The following is a 7,044-nucleotide window of genomic DNA, read 5'->3' as shown; positions in this document are numbered from 1 at the left end:
GAAGCTTTGAATTAGAATAAGACATAATAAACTGAATAAAATACAAATACTACAAGAAAACCCAGAACAAATACCATAATTTGAGTACCTTGACAAAGCAACGTGACATTCCAAAGTCTGGAGGAGGGCATGGTACTGCAGTGGTTAAGGAGACACGGGTTTGCATCCTGGGTCCTCCCTGTGTGGAGTTTGCATGTTCTCCTCATGTCTATGTGGGTTTCCTCTGGGTCCTCAGGTTTCTTCTCACTGTCCAAAAACATACAGGTTAGGTAAATTGGCAATGTTAATTTTGCCCTAGTTTGTGTGTGTTTGCCTTGTAATGGACTGGCATCCTGTCCAAGGTTTGTTCCTGCCTTGCGCCATGTCCTTGCTGGAATAGGCTCCAGCCTTTTGTAGTCCTGGTCAAAATTAGGTAGGTTAAAAAATGAAATGACATTCCAAGGTCTGGGAGCAATAGAGGTGAATGCTCCATCAACCATAGAGTGCAGGTTAGTATGGGACACAACAGGTTTGCCAGAATCAGTGGACCTTAATGAGCGAACAGGAGTATAGTGATGGTGGAGGTTACTGATGTCGTCCAGTACAATGCCATTTAAAACCATATAGGTTAGTACTATAATTTTATACTCAATTCTATAGGACACAGGGAGCCACTGAAGGTATGATGTGCTCGCTCTTGCAAGTCTGTGCATGGACTCTTGCAGTAGAGTTTTGGACCAACTGGAGCTGTAATAAAAGATTACAAGGGGCAACTGCCAGCAGGGAGCTACAGTAGTCTATGCAGGATGTAAAAAAAGCATGGGAAAGTTTCTCAGCATCAGAAAAGGAGAGGAGTAAGTGAACATGGGATATGTTACAGAGGTGGAAATAAGAAAGTTTATTGATTGTGATTTATGTGAGCAGAGTAAGAAAAGGGGGGAAATCAAAAAAGGCACCAAGATTCCTTGCAGAAGAGGAAGATAGGATGATTTTAAAGGATCTCATTTTCTTAAGTTGAACTTTAATGCCAATTAGCTTGACTTTGGTTTTGTTGCAGTTTAATATTAAGCAGTTATGTTCCATCCATTTTTAATTGTACTGAAGCAAAGTTATGAACTGAGCCAACTTTGATGAACTTCCACTTTCAATAGTGAAAGTGAAGAACAGTGAGTAGCAACTGCATAAAAATGATAGCCCAGTCCAAAGCTACAAATAATCTAGCCAGGCATGTAAATACTGAACAGCAGGGGGCCAAGGACAGAGCCTTGAGGGACTCCTTGTGTGACTGGCACTGAGCTGGACCTGCTGTGGCCAAGACTAACAAACTCTTGCCTATCAGTCAGATAGGACTAAAACTACTATAGGGCAGTGCCAGAGATACCCAGCATGTTCTCCATTCTGGTCAGTAGAAAACCATGCTTGGCAGTGTCAAATGCTGCACTACAGTCTAACAGAATTAATATGCCGATTTGCCCGATAAGCATATTATGCATATTGCATGCATGTTAATATTTGTATAGAAATAAATGAGTATACAGAGTCTGGTTTCAAGATACCGCGATTCTATCTTGGACTTGTTCTTAAAAGTCCTGCACCCATTGCAGCTGAGACTGGCCTGCACCTCTCTGACTCTGTTCTGAACAAATCAAACCAAAACAGACAGACATCTTCACTGCTCACCAGATCTTCACCATCTCTTGAGGACCCACCTATGTACTCTTTTTGATTGAGTGGGGCTAGAAGGGTGTTAAGGCCCTGTGCTCATGGAGTTGATCAATTGTTTTGTTCACTGACAGAATCGATAATGCCAGGTTTAATAGTCAGTAGACATGAAGACATAATCAAATGGATGGAGCTCAATCGGATAACTGTAAACAGAACAGGAGAGCAGACATAAAAGCCATAAGGTTAATGGCCTAGCATCTGTAAATAAAGGAGCCAGCATGTAAATAGTATCAATCAATCCATCAATTTTAATTGTATCTAGCAAATCCAATACAAATAAAGTTAAAATGCTAAGTCAAATATGCAGATACCCAAAGTATGGCTAGTCAGTGGCACATAAGAGCTGAGTATTGGTGAAAGTGCAGGGGGACTTCAAGTTAATAAACTGAATCAATCAAATGAATACACCTGCACCCTTTAATGGAAATAAACACAGAGTGCCCTCCATATTGTTTGGGACAAACACAATTTCTCCTGGATGTACCCCTCTACCCCACAGTTTAAAATTACAAATCAAACAATTCAGACTTGATTCAAGTCCACATTGCAGACTTTATTTTATGGAGATTTGCATACATTTCAGTCACACCATGTAGAAATAACAACACATTTTATACATGGGTCCCCAATTTCAGGGCTCAATAATGTTTGGAACAATAATTGGTGTCACAAGTGTTTGTGATTCCTCAGGTGTGTTTTATGGCTTCATAAAATACCTCGGTTTGCTTCTACGAGGAGAAGAGCTGTGCCATTGAAAGTCAAAGAAGTCATTATGAGGCAGAAAAACATGAATAAAACCATTTGAGACATCAGTAAAATCTTAGGATGACCTCAATCAACTGTCTGGAATATTATTAAGAAGTAATCACAAAGGTGCTTGGTAGACCAACTGCTGATGACAGAAGAATTCTCACTATGGTAAAGAAAAAGCATTAAATGCCTGTCTGACAGACCAGAAACATTTTTCAGGGGTAGAAGTGGACGTATCAGAGACAACAATCTGTATAAGTCTTCAATAATAGAAATAAAGAGACCACACTGCAAGATGCATGCAAACCACTAGTTAACCACACAAACAGGATGGCCAGATTACAGTTTGTGAAAAAGGACTTAAAAGAGCCTGTAGAATTCTGGGAAAAGGTCCTGTGGACAGACGAGTCAAAGATTAACCTGATCAGAGTGATGGCAAGAGCAAAGTGTGGAGACCAAAAGAAACTGCCCCAGATCCAAACATGGTGGTGGGGATGTTGTAGCTTGTGCATGTATGGCTGCCACAGGTCCTGGTATTCTTCTCTTTATTGATGATGGAACTGCTGACTGCAGTGGCACAATGAATTCTGAGGTGTAGAGAAACATCTGATCTGCCCAGGTTCCAGTAAATGCCTCCAAACTTATTGGAAGGCTATTAATTATACAAGATGATGATCCAAATATACTTCTGAGACAACACAGGAATTTATCAAAGCTAAAAAATAGAAAGTTCCTCAATGGCCAATCCAGTCACCTGATTTTAATCCAATTGAGCAGGCCTTCCATATGCTGAAGAGAAAACTTAAGGGGACAAGCCCCTGAAACAAGCAGGAGCTGAATTATAGGCTTGGCAGAGCATCACCAGAGAAGACCCTCAGCACCTGGTGATGTCAATGAATCACAGACTTTGTGCAGTCACTGCATGTAAGGGCTATGAGACAAAGTCCTAAATATGTCAGCTTTAATAGACCTGCCATTGCAGTGTCCTAAATATTATAGTGGCCTGAAATGGGGAAAAAGTGTTGTGTGACCGAAATGTATGCAAATCCCCTTAAATTAAGGTCTGCAATATGTACTCTAATCATGTCTAAACTGTTTGATTTGCAATTTTAAACTGTGAAGCAGAGGGGCAAATCAAGGAGAGATGTGTCTTTGTCCCAAACATTAAGGAGGACACTGCATACTTCCTTAAAAAAAAAACAATCTAAGTATATTACAAGGTGCAAATGTACTGTGAAGAAAGTCTTTACTGGGAGTTTAGCTGTAGCAATTGTAGTAGTAGTAGTAGTAGTAGTATTGTCATGTGTACAGAATACAGTGAAATTCTTACTTGCATATCTGACCAACATGCTTTGTGATTTTTCTGTGCTTTTAGGAACCAACACTCTGGATTCATCTTTCATCAGCACAACACCATCGCTATGGGGCTACACACTGCACACGGTTTGTGATAACTGCTAGTTCACTAATTAGTATCTGTTATTATCTTTTATAATTTTGGAGCCAGCTGTTAGCTCAGAAAGTGCGTCACAGGTCTTTTTAAAGGATCTTTTACTACACTGCTGGGTGGAGGCTGCTTTCCTGAATGCATTGTATTTTTGTCATTTGCTTGTTAACTGAAGGCATCCCACAATTCACTCCTGAAACATACATTGTAAAAATTAAAATCTATTTCAGCGTATTTTTCTCATAAGAAGGCTTTATTATTTATTATTGCCTTAACCTGAATATAGGAAACATGACACAGTGACCCACTCCTGACACCATGCCCTGTTCCTTGCTTGTAAATCTCATTCTTTGTGAAAAACTTTTTTTTTTAAATATGCCAGAGTTGACATAGGCTAGTTTGGATTTCACTTAATTTTATTTATAATATGGAGAGCTTTTAGATATAACTTTAATCCAGAATTTAAACTTTTAAATTTTTGTATTTATTTTATGGACACTTCTGATCAATTTCTGAAGATCACAAGTGTCATAAAGTTTTTGAGACATTTTTATCAGACTTTGTAGTTGTAGGTAGAATGATTTTAAGGTTGTTGGCTAACAGGTTTACTAGGAATTTTTAAACATTTTAAAATCTAAATAGTCTGATTTATCATTTTCTGAGCCGGATACGCTGTAAGAATCAGCCTTGGACAGAATGGCAGTCTATTGTAGGGCACATACAGTGCATATACAGTGTGGCAGATTGCACGCCCAGTTGGCAGTGCATTATGTAACGAAGGCTGGCTGCATCTAGTTAAGGAAAATGAGACTCATGTCTTTTACATAAGTGGGCTGTAAATGCTGGCTGTGAACAGTTGTAGGGGTTTCCAGGTCATAACCAGATGAATCTCTCTATGTCTGACACTTGTGTTCTATGAGTTTTCCTATCAAGGATACTATCTGTGGGAAGCATATGATCTTTTTTCTGTAGCTACACCAACTGTCTTGGAGGCCATCTATGGAAACACAATAACGAATCCTTTAGGAATTAGTGATGGCTGGAATGTTGCCTTAAAATCAGGATGTTGGGCTAAGACAAAAGGATTGCTTTTCTTTTATGTTGGATCATGTTGAGACTGAGGACTGCATGTTTGGTTCAGTAGAACTAGGACTGTTACAATAGTATACACACAAAAACTCTTATGTCACACACACACATTGGACTAAATAATAATTCACAAATCTAGCAGCATGCCTTGGACCCTCCCTGCAAAACCATAGCATTTGGCTGAAGACAGAAACCATCTCTGAATGGGATGCCAGCACAGTCCCAAACATATGAACATTCACTACCCAGCATTTTGGCATTCACTTATTCATATTTATTCAGAACCTACTCCAAAATAGTGTGCCAGCCGGAGGAGCCGATCCCAGCAGCGATGAATGCTGACCAGGATCCAGATATAAACGAGGTACCAGTTACCACAATACTTTTGAGTTTATATTATATACACAAATTTATATAAGAAATTTCCTTTCACATCAAAATCATAAGCATATTAATATAAACAAATAGCGATATTAACACAACTGGCCCATTTCGATCAGGGCGGTTGATTTCAACAAGTGTTCTGCGATGGTGAAGTTGGGCAGCTTTTTCCAGACTTATACAAAAATTATTGTGTTTAATTGCTGTAAGTTGGAAATTATTTTTACTTTTGCCGGCTGATAAATAAAGGTTCCTTATTGTTAATGCTATGAACTCCGTGCGCCTGGAGTCTATTATGGGTCATTGCGCTAGAAGCCGAAAAGTACACGACTATCAGTTGTCACTTAAAGGTGATGTGTTGTGAAACGATGGGCTCTTTTTAGTGTATTTTCCCCCTGTACCTCACCATATGAATCTTTATTGCAGTATATGAGCAAATGAATCTTGACCCACGTTAAGATAGGTTAGTATGTCGTAAAAGATTGATCACCGTATTTGATTTAAACATCGTCAAAGTATACTGCCCTCTACTGGAAGAAAAAATACTAGACACGTTTTAATTCGCGATCAATTATTTATACGTTTAATTGTTCCACTAATTTTCAATATAATATAGACATTATATGTATAGTTTAATTTTGCTTTAGTAAAAGTAAAATAATACTGAAAAAATCTTGTATTTTAAGTATATAGTATATACATGTTTTTCCTCTATTAGTATGCCCCATGTGGCATACGTTTTACATCCTGCGCCAATAAAGGCCTCTGTTGTGTATATATTCGAAGAGATAAACTTGAATCTCGCATTTGTGGATTAATGCGTGTTCGGATTAACTACAAATGCACTGAGCCGAAAACGAGCACACACGAAAAAGAAAAGTCAGGTTCCACCGAGATTTGAACTCGGATCGCTGGATTCAGAGTCCAGAGTGCTAACCATTACACCATGGAACCGCTGTTCGTACATGGTGCTATTTTTTGTACAAGATGAGAGTAGCATATTGTCCGTGGTTAAATTATGTGTATTTTTTTGTATAGTAAATTCCCGAAGATGAGGCATACTGCGTCAGAAAATGAAATCATACATGGATTTAATATTCACGCATACTGTATAGGAAGGCCAAACTGGAGGTTTATGGATGCGGTGAGGGAGAACGTGAAGGCAGTCGGTGTGGCAGAAAATAATGTAAAAGACTTGGATAGATGGATACCGATGATCCGCAGTGGCGACACCTAAATGGGAGCAGCAGAAGGAAGAAGAAAGCGTACGTTTCGTTTTTTCTGCCTACTTTCTATGATTCTTCTAATAACCGTTTATTTTAGAAACTTTAACGTAGTCTTGGTTCGTTTATTGAGTTAGTTATTCGCCGTCTTAACAGCATCGGATACAACGTAGAAAACCAACAAACTGGTTATGTTGAAATAACGTTAATTTGTCGCATTTAGCCTATGGATCATTTTGTTTTCTAAGTGCAGCTGAACGAAATACACTTTTTTAAAAGCCTAACCCACCTCAGCTCTAAATTTGAATAGGCGGGTCTGAAAGTTAAATAGGCTTTTACATAATGCACAACTGCATCTGGCGATCTTGTAATCCATATTTCTAAATTCACGTATAGCCTTGTCTTTCTCCTTCGCAAAGGCTGTTCATACCACGTTTTTTCTACATGCAT

General features: G+C 38.8%; 1 non-coding gene across 1 annotated transcript; it reads right to left on the bottom strand.

Annotated features, from left to right (window-relative positions):
- Window positions 1–6,253: 6,253 nt before the first annotated feature.
- trnaq-cug lies at window positions 6,254–6,325 on the bottom strand. Its single transcript has one exon. It is a non-coding gene; the product is annotated as a tRNA-Gln (tRNA).
- Window positions 6,326–7,044: the final 719 nt, after the last annotated feature.

The sequence above is a fragment of the Polypterus senegalus genome, chromosome 12, assembly GCF_016835505.1.
Source record: "Polypterus senegalus isolate Bchr_013 chromosome 12, ASM1683550v1, whole genome shotgun sequence".
Lineage (NCBI taxonomy): Eukaryota > Metazoa > Chordata > Cladistia > Polypteriformes > Polypteridae > Polypterus > Polypterus senegalus.
This window is presented reverse-complemented; position numbering and strand designations above follow the sequence as displayed.